The 21,193-nt window shown below is 33.2% G+C and overlaps 1 pseudogene; it reads right to left on the bottom strand.

Annotated features, from left to right (window-relative positions):
• Positions 1–6,358: 6,358 nt before the first annotated feature.
• LOC134379412 (U2 spliceosomal RNA) lies at positions 6,359–6,521 on the bottom strand (annotated as a pseudogene).
• Between the last annotated feature and the right edge of the window lie 14,672 nt (positions 6,522–21,193).

Here is a 21,193-nt window from a genome sequence, read left to right as displayed (position 1 = left end):
CGACTAAAACTTTGTCTTATACTGCTTGGGGAATTAATAGGGCGGTATCTAGGACTGAGGTCAAATAGTAATAAGTGTACAGAAGCCCCTGGATTTGTGGTTACGGCAGGCAGGAGAGGATTCTGGCAGTAATTACTCTAAACACTGCTAGAGTAATATTGTGCTACCTTCTAACTTTGAGCTTTGTCTACCTGCTCAGTAGCTTTCTCCTTGGCTCAATCTTCAGGATTTGAATTGCTTCTGATGACTTGCAGTTAGGTTTTCTCAACAGCAATGTTCTCCATGTCAGAGGAACCTTTTCCAGATAAAGAATAGACTGTGAAAAGGAATGAAAATGCCCGTAGGGTTTCAGGTACAATTCATTCTGATTATTCTTGTGAGGCAAAATCATAGAAATCATAGAGTGGTTGAGGGTGTTGTCATCAAACCCATCATGCCAAATCCTAAATGAGCTCTGCCTATCCTAAATTGTCCTAAAGCAACTTAATTTTTTTTTTTTTGTTTTTGTCAGTTGAGGTTTTTGACAGTAAACAGGTGGCATACTCCAAATGATGCAATTGAAGAGAACATAACAAGGGTGTACAGAATTTAAATAAATAAATAAATAAACAAACAAAGAAACAAGAGGTAAGGAGGAGCAAGAACTAGCAACAGCAGGAAGCTGTTTCCACCTTAGGCTTGGAAAAGAAAGAAGAGAGAAAGGTGTTACCACATTATAGAGACAGCTGGAGTCTTAGAAGTGGGACCACCCATTTGAGCTGTCATCACAGAAAAAGGCAGCAGTGCCTAACAGAACCACAGCAAGGTGAGTAAATATCTCTATCTCTTCTCCCACACTCCATCCCCTCCCAGTTCTTCCAACTATCTAAACCCAACCATGAGCCAGATGGCTATGGAGCCTGGGATAAAGTCCTCAGAGGTCAGACTCTCAAGGTGCAAAACAAATCAGAAAAGTAGGAAGAATAGGTCTGGAGGGAAATAGAGAATAAAAATATTCCCTAATGTTCAGTTTCTCTTTCTATAAATTGGGAATTATAATCATATCCTTGTTATACACTTGCTGTGAGGTTTGAGTAAAATAATGGATGCAAAGCATTTAACATACCGCTTAGCACATTGTTAATACTTAAGTATTAAAGTGTTCTTGGATAGTTTCCTGAGGCTCTGATCAGAGGAATCCTAACTTGTGAAAACAGTTTTTTTTTTGTAATTAATCTCTTATTTCAAAATAGAACTCAGAAATGTATGTTTAGTTTTCAGGATGTTCCCACACACATAGTTTACATGGTTGCAAACATTTCTGGCCTAAGATTCGGATTCAGAGAGACCCAGTCTCCAATGTGGTCTCCAGTTTCTTTATTAACTGTTTCATCTGGCCTAGGTAATTGCATGTTTTATATGAGCCACAGTTTCTCAACTATAAAAATAAGGGAATAATAACACTACTTCAGAGATGTATGTCGAAAACAAAAAAAGGTCTTTCAACACATGATAGGCACTCAGAAGTTAGAAATGTTGTGGTTTATTGTTACTATAGAAGCAAAATATGGCCATATACATATATATATATATATTTTTTGGCAGATGGCTGGTAAAGGGCATTATATTTTCTAGAGCATACATAAATAGATATAAGGTAGAGCTTTATTTTGTCATTCGCAGGTTTTTTTTAATATCAAAAAAAAATTATGTTACAAATACTTAACTCTAAAAACTGTCCACAGATCATCCTACATTAATATTTCATTGTGCATTTGCAACTATAGGATCAGTATCCAACACCAGAAACTGACAATATTGCTAATATACAATCCACAAAAGGAGTATAAGAAATGCAGGAATCTCAATAATCCTCAAATATATTTTTATGTTCTCCATCACCAAATAGCAAAGATGATAACAGGTTGAATCCAGATGTTCTCAGTAAAATGCCTTTTTGTTCAACCTGACTTTATTTTCCTTTGGCCTCTCAGCAATATAAAGTCATTTTGGGCAATTACACAATTTTCCTTGCTCTGCTTGGTCAAGAGATACCAGAGGGAAAATGTTTGGGAGAAAATAGAATCATTCTACCTTTTCTTAGATGGAACCGGCAAATGTCACTGAATGAGAAATATTCTTGATGCAGAAGAATGCACCAGTGATGAGCATATTTACCATTTTTGATGACCGCATCAAGCCCAGACCACCATCAGCATTCGGTGCAACACCAAGACCTGCAGGAAACCATTCCATTTGTAAAAGGTCAAACACTGGTAGCCCTAAGCTTTTGAAATAAAGGAGAGAAAACAATTTCAAAGCTATTTACTACTCTGTTCTCTGACAGCTTTTGTCCCAGCTTCCAGTAAGAGAGTTTTTCTTTTATAGTCGCAATCCTTTAAGTAAATACGATGCTTGTGGCTACAAAATGCATTTGATTGCTTTTTTTGAGTCATAAGGCTTTTATCTTGTTTCTAAAATCATAAGGCCTGGTAGGCATCACATTTTTCCAGTAGTATTGATTGATGTCCATTCTATACATTTAGGTAATCAGATAAGGGTATAGATGATGATAGAGTAACTTTGGTAATACAGGAAAGAATTTATAATACAGTATGGCTTTTTTTTTTTTTTTATAATGGAAGTAATGTGCCTTTAGGAGGGTAGAAAAATTGTTATTATTGTTTGATTGTAACATTTTGCATTTCTAATATTCTTCCTAGCCCTTTTGTGTATTAACAGGAATATATTTTGGAGGTCCTTCAGCATTGTTTAGTAGCAAGAAGCACACATAAAAATCACTAAACTTTCTGTCATACCTCTAAACACTGTGTCAAAATAAGATGAAGAGTAGTTGTGTGTAAAGCAAACAGAAGTTTGTACAAAACCAGGTGTAGTTCCTGTTAAAAACTGATGGTTGAAATGCATCCTATTTATGCTTTTAATGAAAGTAAGGCACAAAGAAAATAAATGTTTTAGGAAAATGGCATTTGTTCAATGGTAAAGTTAATTATATTTAAAATGAATATTATAACACATGTATTTTATGGTCTTTTAGAAATTCAAACAATTCATAAAGCCATTATTTTTAAAGAGCATTATTACCATTCTCATTTTATTGTGAGAAATTTAAATGCTTATGTGAGTTTCCTGAGGTTACATACTGGGTTGGGAAAAGATTTGTTCTCAGGTAATGTGAAACGAGAGGAAAAGGAAACAGAATGATGTTTTTTTCAAACTTTTGCTCCAGGCCTGTTTATATTTTTATGCTGCTGTAAATATAATATAGAGCTTTCTAAAATCCATTTAGTTGCTATGAGCCGTTTTAGGACAACAATTGTGATATGTTCCAAAATCATCAGCTTTTTTCAGCATGTATTTCTCTACCTATTATGTAACAAGCTGTGGTAAGCTATGGGATAGAATGGTGATTAAGGAGGACGAGATTCCTTTAAAGAGTTTAAAGTCTTAAAAGTAATTATAAATATAGTTATTGCTACTGAAGCAATAGTAAAAAACATTATCATAACATATAGGTCAGAAAGTTCTCACTAAATAAATTATATTAAACTGGAAATCAAAGGATAACTAAGGCTTAAAGTGAGTGAGTATGGATACCGACTCAAATAAAGGGGCAGAGGCATGTGAAGAGGAAAGTATTCCAACAGCTCATTCAACAACTCAGAGTGAGACAAATAAAAACCAGACTGCACTCAAGGAACCAAAATAAGCCCAAGAAGTCCAGTGAAGCTGAAATATAAGGTTTATGATGAAGAAAAGGTGAAGCTCAAAAATTAAAAATGGACCAACTTACATTAAGATTCATTGAGTTAACACAAAGGATCATGTTGTCAAATCAAACTCATAAGAATCATCAGTCTTAGCCAGTACCAAGCTTTACTAATAATATGAAAGACACAAATAATCTCAAGACCTAGGCAAAACAGTCAGAACCTTGAGACGATCAATACAGTACCACAAGTGGTTCTTATTACATTAAAATGTGTTTGGTTCTCATTTAAAGATGAACTATCTGAAGGATTCATGGGCCCATAATTTACACAAAAGGGAGGTACTTTGGCCATGACAATTGTCCATTATATATTCCAATCATTAGTTTGTGTAACATTTTTTCTACAGCCATGCCCCATAAATCCAGAGTCCATATTTGTTTACCATAAATAATCCTATACAAACCTAGTACATGGTGCTGAAATCATTCTATAGGCAATAGACTCTCCCACTAGAAAATACCAATAATGTGTTTGACAGTAGATCTGTCATTAACATGTTTATAAGGACCTTTAACCAGTCATCTTTTTTTCTATTTCCAGGACATTTAATGATAAAGTGTGAGAATATGTTTCAGGTCTGCTGTTAATCCTTTTCTCTCCATTTACAAAATGTGTTACAGATTTTAGACATTATCATGAAAACAATGACAATGGTTGAAAGATTTTAAGCCTGACATGTAGACTGTGATAGAAAAATGTAGAATAGACTAAAGAAGGACAAGAATACAGAGTGGAAGCCAAGTTTCAAGCTTTTAAAATGTTGAGCATGGCTTGGACTAGGGTGATAGCAGGGTCCAGGAGAAGAAGGCAGATGCAAGAGTTGTTTATGAACATGAATCAGTGGGACTGGTGATTAATTAAACATAGGAGAAAAAAGAAAGCAAGGAGTCAAGAATCATCCATATTTGAGTAATGGGGTCAATGGGGCCATCAGCTGAGTAAAGAAAACACTAGAAAAGGAGTAGGTATGTCAGTGGAAAGTATATTCACTGTTAGATATATTGAGTCGGAGGTGGTTGGAAAAGGTAAAAGGGAAGGATTTCTGTAGGCAGTGTAAGATAAATAGGTCAGGAGAAAACCCTGGGCTGGAGAGTTGGGAGTCACTGGCATAAAAATGTTCACTGAGGCCATAGGAATGAATGAATTTGTCTAAAGAGATCAATTAGAAACAAAGCCAGAAAAAAGACTAATCAATATTTAAACAGTACAAAGTGGATAAGGAGAACAAATGGACCATGGTGTAGAATCATGGAAGCCAAAGGCTACTAGAGGCGAGAAGGGGTGAGGAGAAATTGGTAAAGGGCCATGAAAAGCGATGACATTGTATATTGTTGATTGTAGAAATTATTCTGATTTGAGCATCACATATTGTCCGCAGGTATTGATATTCAACTCTGTACTCAACAGATATGTACAATCATTATGTTACAATAAAAATGAAAATTTTAAAAAATTTTAAAAAATAAAAATTCTGAGAATTTGCAAAATGAATAAGAAAATAAATAAATAAAAAGTTGAATAAAGAGAGTGTATTACAACCTTCTAAATGCCAAGCAAGTGAAAACTGTCCATTAAATTTAATAACATGGATGGGACATTGGTATAAAACCCAAATACCAAGACAGAGACACAGTGGATAATTGGCTTCTTACAAAGGTTGATTATTAAGTCAGTAGGGAAAAAAAAAAAAGAAGAAGAAAGTGCTATATAGAGGAGATACAGGTACGTGGAAAGATTTTAATACTGTAAGAAAGTGAATATGTTTGAATGCTGGTGGTAGACTCATAGTAGAGAGAACTTTAAGATGAAAAGATATGTTAGCTCCTTATCTAGGCCATATTCAATTTTGAGACTTGTATCTTCTTCTGTATTTTTTAGAACCAGCAGAAACCTGAAGAAAATGTAAGAAATATTAAAAATAAATATTTTTGAAAATTATTACCAAAGGACAGGCTGGGTCCAGATTAATTCTTTGTTCATTATATGCAAGGTACAACTTCCAAGCAGGACTTGAGAATCTGTCTAGTATGCCTTGAAAGCACTCTTTTCCTTTTTTTTGTTTTTAATCTGATGGGCATATGTGTGTTTGGGGAATAAATTAATTCACTTATTTTAGTGTAATCAAAAGAGTTAGAAAAGAAAATCTGCTGCATAAGTTATTATATAATGCAATCCCAATATAGAGAGAAATTTCATTTACTTACTGTTGAATTATCCATATTACTCTTCCCTTTCATTCTCATGAATAATGGAAAGCTGACTATATTTCAAATGAAAAAGGACTGACGTGCATTGATAGATTGATATGCTCATATATCTCCTTAGGATTTAAGAATGAAACTGTTAGAAGAAGTGAAAATATTTTTAGCTTGAAGTAATGATAATAGTAACAATAATAACCTTTTGTTTTTCAAACAGATTATATCACTGATTCATTGTTGTTAAGGTATTTTTCCTATAAGGAGTATATATGTATTTATGCTTATTTACTCCTTGTTAATCAATGGCACTCAGTTGAGAGATTGCTTATTGAATTTATAAATCAATATTTAAGCAGGGAGGAGAGGAAAGATATTTGAATGTGAAGAGGATTACTACTTATCTTTCATAAAATTATTTTTAATCAATTGAACTCACAAAGTCATTGTAGGACTTTCAAGAATCACTCCTGAGTAAGAAGAAATTGCTATTTTAAACTAATAAGAACAGATACTACACTTGATCTTAGCCAAAAGGCCGAGAAGCGATAGAAGAAATTGCTATTTTACCTTTTGATAAGAGTTGAGCAGTTCAAGACTTTTTAACTTTTCTAATCATTGAAGACTACTTAATATTAAAGTGCAGAATATTCATAATAACCCTTCCTTGAAGTGAATTCACTGAGGCAGGGGGGGACCCTAAAACTGTTAAAACATAAAACAATTGTTGGCAAGATAACATTTTTATTTGTTACAGTGACACTGCTGCTCCTCATTGCTCTCCATTGTGAACATGCCTAAAATGCCATCAGGTTTATGACTCTATAAATCTGGAAAATGCCTTACAGTGAAATAATGGTCATCTGTTTCTAAAATAAAATTGTATCAAACACTTGGGGCTGATATCCATAAAGTTGTTAACTCTTGTAAGTAAAACATTAAACAAAGGGGACATTCTTCTCAGATTTGGTATTTCTAAGGCAGGTTGACACTTAAAGAAAGAGAAAAAGAGAATTTATTTTTCTTTTCACATTGAAAAATAAATCAAGATGTAGGAGACCTCCTAATCTGATCTTGACTACAAATATGGATGGAGATTCAGTTAACACTGTGGAAAAGTATAAAGAATTCAGTCATAACTTTAAAATTAATAGATAAGTAATTTTGGGTAGGCATTTTGGAACAGGAATTCCTAACATAAAGTGAATTGATATGGATAAGACAGATAGATGATCTGACCAAAGCTATGTCAGAACAAAAATTATTACACCATTGGATCAAAGTCCTGCCATTGTGTTCTTGTTTTCTGTAGGAAAGAATATGAGCCAACATATAGATTCCCACACAAACTGTTTGCTACATGGAAATGTGTGGAATATACTAAAAAGCATATGCACTTCACAGGGCCTGGTTTTCCAAACCCTTGCAGTTTCAAGTATTGACCTTGTGGAGGACTAGAAATTTCCCTCAGGCTATAAGTCTCTGTTGCAAGATAAGAGTTGTGGCACAGCAGGCTGCTGGCTCAAAGACAGACTAGTTACTGATTGTTATGTAAAGATACTGAGAATTGCTATACGAAGGAAGGAATGTTTGCTAAGATCAAACTGTTGTTGATAAGACCACTTAATTGTCTACTGGAATGTCATCTGGCTTGTTTCACTGAAAATTACCAGCCAGTATATATTTAACAATATATATTGTTATATATATAATATATATATATAGATATATATAATATATATATATATATATTGTTATATATATATATTGTTAAACTATAACCCTACCTTTGTTCTCTTCCTATAACTTCCTGGTCTGGAAAATAAATGAAGGAAGAGAACCCCAATTTGGGGTTAATTTTCCCAAGGAAGGGATGGCTCTTGCTTGAGCATCCCAAAGGGAGATTAACCACCACTTTGGGGCCTCTCACTGCTCAGAAGAGATGGGCTTTGAGTAATCCTTTCATCTCCATCACCCAGGGGAAATGGGGTGACAAATCCGTGGGGTGGGGGCGAAGCAACACAAAGCAACAGAAATGCGATATAAATTTAGCTTCTGAATATGTCCTTCTGAAGTATAATTTGAGAAATGGTGACAGCTTCCCTAGAGCAAAATTGCTCACCCACTAGCTCTTAACCCCTATTCACCTGGTATGATATCTAGAAATACCACCTTAGTAACACTCTAGAAATTAGGTATATTATGTTGCCTTGAGGAGAAAAAAATTAATGAGGAATAGTTTTGATCAACTCTTTACCAGACAGAATGGAACAGATAACACAGAACTTGTTACATTTGAAAATGTTCAAGGAATTCACTACATATGTACTAGATCGATGAGTTGCCAGCACAGAATAGAAAAGGACAGATAAGTGATGGTGTAAGAGATTTAATCTTACTGTGTCTGAGACTGAGTTTTAGCTACATATTTTGCCCTTCTTAATTCTCTTTTTGCTTATGGATCCTCAGGCCTGGTCCCTATATCATGCAATTCAGGTCTTTGTGAAATTATGTTGTTAAAATTATCTTCTCTGGTATAGCACAAGGGATCCAATACCAATCCAAGCAGCCTTTAATAATTAGGTGAATTTAGCAAAGATACTTATCCATCTCTCTGCTAAGAGTCATTTCATTTGTTTTTGGTGTTTTGTTTGTTTCTTTGTTTTTGTTTTGTCTTCACCCTTATAGTCTCTGCTGCAATAAACTTCATTATAGATATCTTTTTTGGGCATTGTATAAGAGTTTCTCCAGTAGGTAAGTGCTTCTTCACCTTTTCAGGATACAAATGCTGGGCTGTGAATTATGTGCAGCTTTAACTTTACTAGGCACTGCCAAATGCTTTCCAAAATGTACTAATTCACCTTCATACAAGAAGCATAACAGAGTTTTTATTTTCTCCTACATCATGAACACATGTTATTGTGATACTCATGAATGTTTTCCAATCATAAGGGAGGGAAAAATTTCAATGACATTTTAACTTTCATTTTGCTGGTTACTAGTTAAATTGAGCAAATTTTGCTTATTATTAATTTGTCATCCCATCTCCAGAAATTGCCTGTATCTAGTCATGCCATTTTTTATGCAATTATTCAGTTATAAAAATATTGATGTGTAAGAGGTCTTTATAATTTCAGATACCCTTTGTTGCTAAATACTTGCAAATAGATTATGCAAATTAGATATTTATCTTTTAATTTTTGTTACATTGCCACTTGATGAAATGATTTAAATGCACTCACATTTATCATTTTCTATTCTCTTGCATGTTTGTTTTTTGGGCCTTATTTAAGAAATCAATACTTGTTTTGATATGCTTTTTCTTGTAAGATATTTTAAGTTTCCTTTTCACATTTGTTTTCAATCAATGTGTAATTTGTTGATGATTGATTGTTTCAATCTCCAAAAATTATTTAGAAAACTCAGGAGAAGAAGGAAAGTCTATTGCATATATTCATAATTTTACCTTTTCTCTTGTTCTACCTTCCTGATATTCTAAGATTTCTTTTTTTATCATTTCCTTTCTGCTTAAATCACTCACTTTTAGGGGAGGTTTGTGGTGACAAATTCTCTTGGTTTTCCTTCATTTGAGAGTATATTTATTTCCCCTTCATTCCTGAAAGACATTTTTGCAAGATTTAGGATTCTGACTTGATGTTTTGTTTCTTTCAGCACCTGAAAACTGTTGTGCCCTTTCCTTGGCCTCCAAGGTTTTTAATGAGAAATTCACTGTCATTCGAATCATTTTGCCCTTGTAGGTATTTTTTCTGTCTACTTTCAAGATTGTTTTTTTTCTTTTTCTTTAGTTCACAGTAGTTTGACTATAATGTGTCTTGGCTTAAATTTATTTGGGTTTACCTTGGCTGGGGCTTACTCATCTTCTAGAATCTATATGTTCATATCTTTTGCCAATTTAGGATGATTTCAGTTATTATTTCTTTAAATACTTTTTAGGACCTACCCTCTTTCTTCTTTCTTTCCAGGACTCCTGACATGAAGGTTCAATCATTTGTTATAGTCACAGAGGTCCCTGATGCTCTGTCCAATTTTTTTTTTTTCATTCTATTTTCTCCTTTTTTCTCTCTGCTGTTCAGATTGTGCAATTTCTATTGTCTTATCTTCAAGTTCTGTCGTTCTTTCCTCTGAACTCTCGATTAAGTTATTGAGCTCATCCACTGAAGGATTTTTTTTGTATTGTTATTTCAGCTTTAGTTTCCATTTGGTTCTTCTTTGTATCTTCTATTTCTTTCTTAAATTTTCTATTACTGTGCTGAGACTTTATTTTTTCATTTGTTTCAAGCATGTTCATGATTGCTCATTACACGTTTTTATCATAGCTACTTATAAAGCTTTGACAGATAATCCTAACATTTATGTCATTTTGTGGTTAGCATCTGTTGTTTTTTTCTCCTTCAAGTAAAATTTTCCTTTTTCTTGGTATAATGAGAGATGTTTTTTCATTGAAATCTAGACATTTTGGGTATTGGCTTGTAAGAGTGCAGATCTTCTTTAAATATTCCATTTTAACTGGTTTCCTCTGATATCCCTCTAGTAGGGGAATAAACAGGAATCCTACCTTTTTCTGCCATGTGAATGTGGAGTCCAGATTCCCACCTAAGCTACATTGATACGGAAGAAGTAGAGGGGTTTTTGTTATTGCTGAGTGAGGTGGGGTTCTGACTCCCTGTTAGGACTCTGCCGAAATGACCCTATTTGGAGGGGCAGGAGTGTTGCTGTTATGACTATCCATGTGGTGCCCACCGACCCCAGGAATCATGGTTTGTTAACACAAATGGTGAAGGTTCTGACTCCAACTTCTTCAGCTTCATCTCACAGACTCCAGCTGGAGAAAGTATTCTTCTTTTAAGGGCTTATATGATTACATATAGCCTATTTGCATCATTGAGGATAATTTCCCGTGTGATGGTCCTTTTTCCACGTAGTATGACATAATCTCAGGTTTCAGGGATTAGGACGTAGACATCTTTAGGGGTCATTCTGCCTACCCTACTGCAAAATAACCTAAAACAACACTGTTCAACAGAAATAAAATCTGAGTCACTAATGCGAGCAACCTCACATTAGTATAATTTAAAATTTAATATATTAAAATAATCAAAAAAAGAAATAGGAGAAATTAGTTTTAAGGTATATTTTATTTAATCCAATATATCCAAGCTGTTATTATCTCAATATGATAGTATAAAATTCTTATTGATATATTTTACATTTATTTTCTCATACTAAGTATTTTATACTTACAGTGCAACCTAATTTAGACCAGCCACATTTCCAGTTCTCAGTAGTTACATGGGGGTTGTGGCTAACATACTGAACGGCTTGGGTTTAGACTATTTTGATCAATACAATCTATGATTTTATTTTCTTTACTGGCATGGTCCAGTGTCAAGTGTGGTATCAGGTTTTTCTCAACTTCATAAGCTTAGTTTGTTTGCTTTGTTCCTTAGCTTTACCCTAAATGTTTATAAAAATAAAGATAATATGTTATTATCTACTTAGCATTAAATTTTTTCAATGTGTTTTAGAATTTTGTTTTGCATTTGCAATTTAAATTAGAGTTACTTTGTTTTTATTTTTATGTTATGCTAGTCTTGTTTTTCTCTTCCTAATACTCTCTGTCCAGTGATTTTACAATTTTAAGGTTTTCTTTATCACACAACTCGCTAACCCACTCCCAGTCTAAACCAGAATCCCGGACCTCCGTTATAAATAGATTCCTTGTAGTTTCTTGCAGTGGACTGGTAACTATTGCTTAAATATTCAGTCTCTAGTGGAAACTTTAACTTTGGTTACTAATAGTAAGCATGGCTTTCTGCCATGCATGGCAGCACTTTGAGTTTAGGTCACTCCACAGAATCTGCTTCACTGACTCCCACTCCCTGCTCCCAGATTGAAGTACAGTCACCCCACAACTTCTGTCCCATTCAGGATTTTGCACTTTCTGCTCAGCTTTTGAGACAGTAAAAGGATCATCTTGTTTTATAGCCCAATAGCACCTTTTGATTAGCTCTTATAATATATTATCTTTACCATTGCCATGATTTAGGGCAGCAGTTTCTTGCTACTTTTTGGGTCATCTGGAATTTTCCAAATTGGTCTTTATGGTTTATACTGGCTTTAAAATTTTATGTATGTAAATACATCAAGTTTACAAAAGCATCAACTTACTGCATGTAACACCCGTTGATAGGCATCTCATTCCATGATGTTAGCGTTAATATGCATTCACACATTTTACATTAATAAAAATTAATTTCATCTTTTATTATTTTATTTTATAATTGCTTTAGTATTTCTTTTTCAGGGCATAGAAAACATTCATATAAAGAAGACATAATCTATGCCTTAAATTAAGGAGAATGAATCAGTTCTTTCACATAGATCTCCAACTGCATATCCAATTTCATCTTCCTATCAGATTATATTCTTAGGAAACTTGACAGCTTCCAGATACCTAGAGAGATTCAATTTCAAAGTAAATTCAAAGAGTTAAGTAAATTTAGGTAAATTGCTAGATAAAGGCTATTTCTTACATCTTAGGAAAACTGCTTAGTGTGGAGGTTGAAGAAGGTGTAAGAGTAGTCAGGTCAGTGCCCCAGAATGACTCCAGAAAAATTATGCATGTATTGGGTTTTCTGTCAAAAACTGTGGTGGAGTATGACAGACAAATGCATCTACTTTACTGCTTTTCCTTAGCTTGAATTTACTTACCTGTGATATTTTGAAAATTTGTTGTCTGTGTAAAGTGAATGGATTTCTATGAATTAAGCATGATAAAGTAACTTTATACCATTTTTAGGAGTTTAGACATCATGAAGCAGGTATGTTCTAATGGAAGAATTACTTACCTGATCATCAGACACTAATACATTTTACTGAAAATTTATTTTTAGAATTTTTCACTTAGAAATGACTAAGACTAAAGTTAAACTCTCATAAAAAGAAATGGGTACACTAAAAGGGTTTTTTTCCATGATTGTATTTTATCATCATTTTTCTTGTCAATAGAGATCTGATTAGAGTCTGAGTTTCTACTCTAAACATATTATTAATAATCAACTGAAATTTCATGTAGGACTAATCAGGTTTTAAGCTCTTTCTAACTTAAAAATACTCTTTTTGGGTTATGTGCACTAGAAAGCATATTGGTACCTTTTTCACTATAAAATTAACAATTACTATTATATTTTATTTTCTTTACAGCAAGTATGTAAAAATTGCTTTGCCCATTTTTTAATTGGGTTATTTGTTTTTGTTGGTGTTGTTGTTGTTGTAAAGTTGTTTGAGTTCCTTGTACATTCTGGATATTAATCCTTTGTCAGATGTATGTTTTGCAAACATTTTCTCCCACTCTGTTGGTTGTTTTTTACTCTGTTGATTGTTTGAGTCTGAATTAATTTAAACAGGTGTGAACAATATAACTCATTTCATTCTAGTCAGTGAAAAGGCATCTCTGGAAAAAATTTTCCCTTTTGTTCCTGTTTCTCATTTCTTTAAATGTGACAGCCTCATATTTAGCAGTGTGTGCACCACGTGATGTGTAACTGAGGTTGTCTTATGTTTCCATTTGCAGTATTGGAGTGCCATGTGTATGTCTTGCAACTCAAGGGGCAGCACAGTAAATTCTGGGTCCACTTGTTGTGTACGACATTAGAACTGACCTCTCTGAGCTTCTGTTTTTTTATGTTAAATAAAGGAGTAATATAAGAACCTGCCTCAAGGGGTTATTGTGAGAAGTAAATTAGATAACTAAAATGATTTGGATATTACCTGGTACCTGGTAAACAGTATATAATCTGTAGCTATGAAGGTATGGGTTGTCATGTTTTACAAACTTTATAAGAAATTGAGAGCAGGTGATGACAGACTGTTGTCTGGCTACCCAAAAGCCATCTCTCACTTTTTGGTGAAGTCTTGATTTGTTGTTGTTGTTTTTATTTTTTCTCACATATACACATATGAAGCAGGGATTCATCTTGGTTGAGACTTTTAGAACTAGCTCAGGCTTATCTTTCCTTAAGTGATTTTACAGGTGTAAGCATATGACCCAGCTCTGTGCAGTAACTTACTAGGAGGATTCTGTGGCATGTCTGGAAATTCTCCTTTAAAATACTCTCTCTTTTAAGAGAGAGATACAGACCTAAAAAAAAAAAATTGCGTTATGAAAACTTTTTATCAAATATATTACTTAATTCTTCAAAACAGTACAGGTTAAATAATTTTATGATATAGATAAGGAAAAACTTAAACAGATAATATGAGTATGTGTTACACCAAAGTTATAGATAAATTTCTAAAAAAAAAAAAAAAAGTGTAACTAACTACCCCTATTCAAACTTTAGCCATAAAGTAATCTTCCTCTTCTAGCCTTTTTATAGCATTCATAAATTTCTGCTCCACAAACTTAAGATTAAGTGCAGTGATGATCTCTACCATGGCAGTCTGAGCTAACTTTTATATTCTTACTGAGTTTCTGTTTCCTTGCTCTATCAATTACTGCACTAGAGGTTTTGAAATCTTCAGCTATAATTATAGACTTGTCTATGTTTTTCAGTTCTATTAGTTGTTGTTTCATATATCTAAAAGCTCTTTTATTAGAGCCATAAGCATTTAGGGTTATTATGTCATCTTTTTTAAAATTCAATTTTATTTATATTTATTTTGTGGAGTACAGTGTGTTGTTTCAATAAAGCATATCCTGCACAATGATTCACTTAGAGTAGATAGCATAGTTTTGTCCCCATTAGTTCACCCCTTATCCCCCCCGCCCCAAGCCTCTGGTAACCATTATTCTATTCTCTACCTTTGTTAAAACACACAAAGATTAATATCCTTACTGGAAAAAAAAAAAAAAAAAAAAAAGCTCTTAAAAATGAATTAGAAAAATCTAAGCTGAAATTTGGTGAAGGACGTAAGCAGGTAAGTCACACACCCTAAGAAATACATGTGGTTAATAAGTGTCTTCTAGGATGTGGTTGTGGGCAGGAGTGGGATGTCCCACTCAGTCTCTCAGGATCTTAGGTGTCAGGTTGGTTCCGTTGCTGGCCTGGGTGTGCAGTGGTGGCAGGGGCGGGACTAGGACCCATAGCCCCTGTCTCCCAGGACTCCCGGGCATCAGGCTGGCTTTTATTGCAAGCCGGGATGTGCAGGAGTGGCAGTGACAGTGGTGGGGACAGGGCAAGGGCCCACAGCCTCTCCCCTGTCTCCCAGGACCCTTCAGGTGTCGGTGTGTTTTCCGTTGCTGCCTGGAAATCCAGCAGCGGCAGGACTAGGGGCCCTGTCTCCTGACTCCCACGACACCCCCCCAATCCCCCGCACATCGGGCTGGCTTCCTGTCCTATGTCATCTTGATAAACTGAACCCTTTATCATTATAAAATGATCCTCTTTATTCCAGGTAAAAGGCTGCTCCAAAACCTATTTTGCCTGAAATTAATATAGCCACTCCAGCTTTCTTTTGACTAGTGTTAGTTAACAAAGTATTTTATTCTATTCTTTTATTGTACCTCTTTGCTGTTTATATTTAAAGTGGGTTTCCTGTAGCCTTAATGCAATTGCATATCATTTATTCATTTAATCTCTGTATTTGGTTTGTTTTAACATTTACATTTAGTATGATTATGGATATGTTTGAGTTTCATTCTAACATATTATTCTTGTTTTTATTTGTCTCTTTTCTTTATTCTTTTTTCCCTCTTTTTCTGCTTTTTCATTTGTTTAATTGGACAGGATTTTATAATTTCTTACTGTTTTATTTGTTGACTTATTAGCTATCACTATTTTTATTATCAATTAATGGCTTATTGTGGTTTTATAGTATATATCTTTGGCTTATTGCTGCCTACCTTAAAGTGATGTTGTACCGCTAATGTTTGGTATAAGAACCTTATAGTAGTTTGCTTCCATTTTTCCCCTTCTGGTCATGCTAATGTTGACATAGGTTAGATATATGTTTTATGTATATATATATGTATAATGTTGACATATGTTAGATATAATAGATTGTTGACATATGTTATGAAACTAGTAACATAGCACTTTTTTATTAACCTTGTTTTAAACAGTTAGTTATCTTTTAAAGAGATTTAATAATAAAATAAAATATATGTATCCATGTAGTTACTAGGTGTATGTGGATATATTTTATATTTATTTTATATAGTTTCTTCTTTTATAGATCTATATCCTCATCTTGTATTATTTTCTTTAAGTCTGAAGATTTTCTTTTGTCATTCTTGTACTCAGGTCGATTGATGATAATTTTTCATTTTTAATATTACTAAAAGAGTCTTGTCTTTACCTTCTGTTTTGAAACAGAAGATGAATGTTTTTCTTGGACAAAGAATTTTAGGTTGACAGATTTTTTGTTCTTTTATACTTTAAAAATGTTGGGTCACCATTTGAGCTTATATTGTGTATGGCAAAAAAACTACTATCTTTGTTCATCTGTACATTTTTTGTCTTTTTTCCTCTGACTGCTTTTATATTTTAGTTTTATTACTTGTTTAAGTAATTTGATTGTGTTTCACCTTGGTGTAGCTGTCTTCACTTTTTGTCATCAGGGTTTGTTCATCATCTTGGCATACAGGTTTCCACCTTCTATCAAATTTTGAAAATTTTGACTATTAATTCTTCAAATACCTTTTGTATCCTTGATGTTTCTCATTTCCTTCTAGTACTCCAAATGTGTGTGTGTGTGTGTGTGTGTGTGTGTGTGTGTGTGTGTACGTGTGTGTGTCTATATATCAGGCAGCTTAAGGTTTTTCCACAGCTGATGGATGCTGTGTTCAATGTGTTTTATTCCTTTTTCTCTCTGTTTTATTTCGGATGGTTTCCTTTACTATGACTTCAGCAATGTCTCCTGCAATGTCTAATCTGCTATTTATTCCATCTAGTGTATTTATCATTTTAGCTATTGTAGTTTTCATCTCCAGAAGTATAATTTAGATCTCTTTTATATCTTTCATGTCTCCTAACATGTTTACATATCTTTTAGCTTCTTGAGATGTGGAATAGTTATGATAATTGTTTTAATGTCCTCCTTATCTAATAAATCTATTATATATATTTATCATTTTTGACATGGTTTGATTCATTTTGATTTTTTTCCTCTTAACTTTGGGTAGTATTTTTTTTTTTTTTTCTTGTTTGAAGGCCTGGTAGTTTTTAATTGGATGCTAAACATTGTGGACTTTTCCATGTTGAATGCTGGATAATTTGTATTTCTACATATATTTTGGAATGTTGTTCTGTACATGGTTAAGTTACTTGTAAGTAATTTGCTACTTTAGTGTCTTGATTTAATGATAAGTTAAGCAGTTCAGGAGTAGGTCTCACTCTAGAGCTACGTATTCCCCACTGTGAGGCAAAACCCCTCTAAGTATTCTTCCAATTGCCTCTTAAATTATGAAACTTTCCACTCTGGCTAAGGGGAAGAGTCAGTAAACAGTCACTGACAATTTGTGAAATTCAGGAATTATTTCTTCTAATCTTTTTAGGTGCTTCCTTACCTGGCTTTGGCTAGTTTCTTCAAAAGTGTGCACTGCTCAGCACTCAGCATGATACCGATGTGGGAACCTTGCTGATATCTGGAGTTCTCTCTTTGTGCTGCTCTCTTTTCTCTGAAAACTCTGGGTACTTTGGCTTGCCTGTACTCCAGATTCATCTACTGAAATCAGGGAGATCATCTAATTATGCTTTGATCTCCCCGTCCTGCACTGCTGCCTGGAAATATGATCCAGGCAGTAAACTGGGGATATCTTAGGGATTACCTCCTTTATTTCCCATCTCTTGGGAAATAAATCCTATCCTTTATTGCCTTCTGTCCAATGTCTTGAGATATTGTATCATGTATTTTATGTTTTGTTATTTTTTTTTAATTTTATTTTTTAAATTTTTCTAGTTAGGTAAGTAAAGAGAATCTCTTACACTGTCTTGGCTGGAAATTCTTGGCTGCTTTCTATTCATTTTAATAGTTTGAACTCAGTAAACCCCATTGAGTCATTTTGACCTGATATCTTCTCCTAAATGTCTTTTCTTCTTAAAATATTGCATTGTTTTTTCTCCTTATCTTCTTCTTGTTAACTAGGATGGAATATACTTCATATAGTGGTTAATGTTGTGGAGTTAGAAGGGTGGCTATTTTTTTGGCAGTATTTCTCTTGAAAATTTTATGAACTGAGAGAATGTTTAGAGATTACAAGTCAGATCCTCAGTCTAGCCATTCCAGATATGTGATTCCATTTAATGCAATCTTAATAGACTGAATTGTGTGAGTTTCTTTGCTCTTTGCACACTGTACAAACTGCCCAGGCTACTTGTTTTCAATTTTAGCATTTTTACTTAATTTTTGTTTTGAATTTTTAAAGTTATATTCAAGAAAATGCTAAAGTATACTGGAATATTCTTCAGATAGCACTGTTTCTTAAAGTCAAGACTTCTCAGAACTTCAAGTGTGTAATTTTCTGAGAGAGAATTTGATATACAACACTTTCCATATGTATTTGAATGTGAATTTATTTTTTTGTTGTTGTTTAAGAATAAGTAATATATGTTGCAAAATAAGTCCTTATCAAATATTTTAAAAATCACAAGGAAGTATTCTATGGTATTCATTTCAAGAGAATTGCCTTAGAGAACAACATATCATTGTCAGATACTTGAGCTGCAACACTTTTTAAAACTTAACCCAAAAGCCTCATCTGAACCAATATGTCAAGAGTTGAAAAATGACTTATACCTTTCTGCTTTGTCAACTGTATCATTCATAAAATGTTTTTCAAATTATTGTCAATAACACAATTATACTAATAATATTAGAAAGATTAGCATGAGAGTTATAGATACCAAAATATAAGAATTTTATTTTATTAGAAAGGAAGCTAAGTTTTTCTATTTCATTATTTTTTGTGGCAGTACAATGTACAGAAATTATAGAACTTGAATTTGAATACAAGTATGTGATTTATAATCCAAATGACTTTCTTTTGATAGCATCAATCTTTATAGAAGTTAATATTTTCAATTCTTTTTTACATACTAAAGATTTTAAAATTAATATTTTTTTTGGTATATTTTGTGAGTTTCTTTGAATATTCTTGTCTGTTGTTGTCAGGGTTGATGTTAGAGACCCACAAATTATTAGGAATTACAATGTAGTCATTGGTTTGATACATCCACTGAATGCAGAGAGTTCCCTAGTATTGTTACATTTTATAGTAAATGTAACTAGACTACTTAATAAATGGATGTTCTAGTTAATTTAGCATTGCCAATGAAACTTTAAAAATATTTCTTAGTCAGGAAATTGAATTATATTTTGTAGAAAATGCATTGCACTTATCTTAATTAAATCTTTTGTTGATGATTAAAGGACCTGTCCAGTTTCAGGACCATCCTTCTGAATATCAATGAACTCTGGAAAGTATTTTATATAAAAGAATGGGACATTGGATGGATCTATCCTAATTATAGGGCAAAACCTAGAAATTTATTTGGTTGTAGGTCTTGTGATCAAACTCTTACCTCTAAATTTGAACATGGAAGAAAAACAAGAAAGTGATCTGGTTAATTGATGATTCTTTATTATGCTTTTGTTCACAGAAGTGTCATTTTATTTCCTTATTATAGTCAATTTTTTTATTGCATAATGGAAAAAATGAATGATGTTTGTTAGTGCTGAACCTGAGCATAAAATGACAGCCAGATAATTTTCTAGTTGCTTTGGAGGAGTGTCCTGACTACATCACTTTAATATATATGATGGGAAAAAAAGCTAACATAGAATAAGAAGCCTCCCCACACATGGGCCGAGCCCGTGGCACACTCGGGAGCGTGCGGTGCTGGGAGCGCAGCGACGCTCCCGCCGTGGGTTAAGATCCTATATGGGAATGGCCGGTGCACTCACTAGCTGAGTACCGGTCACGAAAAAGACAAAAAAAAAAAAAAAAAAAAAAAAAAGAGAGAGAGAGAGAGAGAAGCCTCCACACAGCAAGTGGAAAATACATTACTCAAAACAGGCCTGACAGCCCTTCCTTGCTCACAGGAGAAAACATTGGAAGAGTTGATATTTGAACATGGAAACCATTTTACTTTCACACTTTGGTGTACTTTTCTCATCTGCTTCATGGTCACAAAAAGCTCAGAAAATAGGGATCTGCATTAAAATGGATTGTATCTTTCTGCAGTTGATGGTGTTAAGGCTCATGGAATAATAGAAATTTAAAAATCTACCTCACTAAAACAATTGATCTTAACTTTCTTCTTATTTATACAGACATAAAAATGCACTTATAAAATTTTAATTTACATCATGGAAGTTTTTTAGAACGTTTTTGTTATTAGTCACATTTTCCTATATTCTTTTGAGGCCCCGTGAAAAAAATTTTACAAGAATGAACAATTTTTTTAACTTTTCACCAGCTTGCTTGCTACTCTGCTTCACTGATCAGGGTGGTCTCAGATTAATCTACGGAGTGTCAATAAATCAAAAACTCCTTTATTCATGCACAAAGTACATTCAATCAATTTTACTTACTGCTAAGTTTCTAGTATTACCAAATTTCTGATCTATCTTTGTGCATTTAATATGTAATTTGAGAATATGGTATTGGCTGATTATTCATTATTTTGAAGTGCTTGTGGACTATAGAAATATTGGAATATTTCAAACTGACAAAATATCACATCTAGTTATTAGAGCACAATATCTTAGGACTCATTTGCTTTTCTATGTTACAAAAGTTATTATATATACTGGAAATATTATAGTTTTAAATTGTTTGTTGGACTTGTATCTGGTGTGTATAGTTGTATTTGTTTTTATCTATTTTTCTAAATAAAATAATGAAGTGTTTTATCATCACAAATTATTCTTTTTCTGTTTTCTATTTTTTAACTTTTTATTTTGAAATAACTCCAACTAGCAGAAAATGGAAAGAATATTAGAAAACATTCTCATGTGCCATTTTATATTGTTTGCCTTATTAATCTCTCAATGTTATATATATTTAAATTGAGGTATATATCTATTTTATATTTATAGAAATATATAATACATCATATTTGTATATAAATCTTTTACACACACAAATATATATATATATATATATAACCTATATGATTACTTTTTGTACCAATTGAGAATCAGGTGCAGATATGATGCCCATTATCACTAAAGGACAAATACACTTTTGTATACTTT

Source organism: Cynocephalus volans, chromosome 5, assembly GCF_027409185.1.
Source record: "Cynocephalus volans isolate mCynVol1 chromosome 5, mCynVol1.pri, whole genome shotgun sequence".
NCBI lineage: Eukaryota > Metazoa > Chordata > Mammalia > Dermoptera > Cynocephalidae > Cynocephalus > Cynocephalus volans.
The sequence above is the reverse complement of the archived record's forward strand: the minus strand, read 5'-3'. Positions and strand labels throughout refer to the sequence as shown.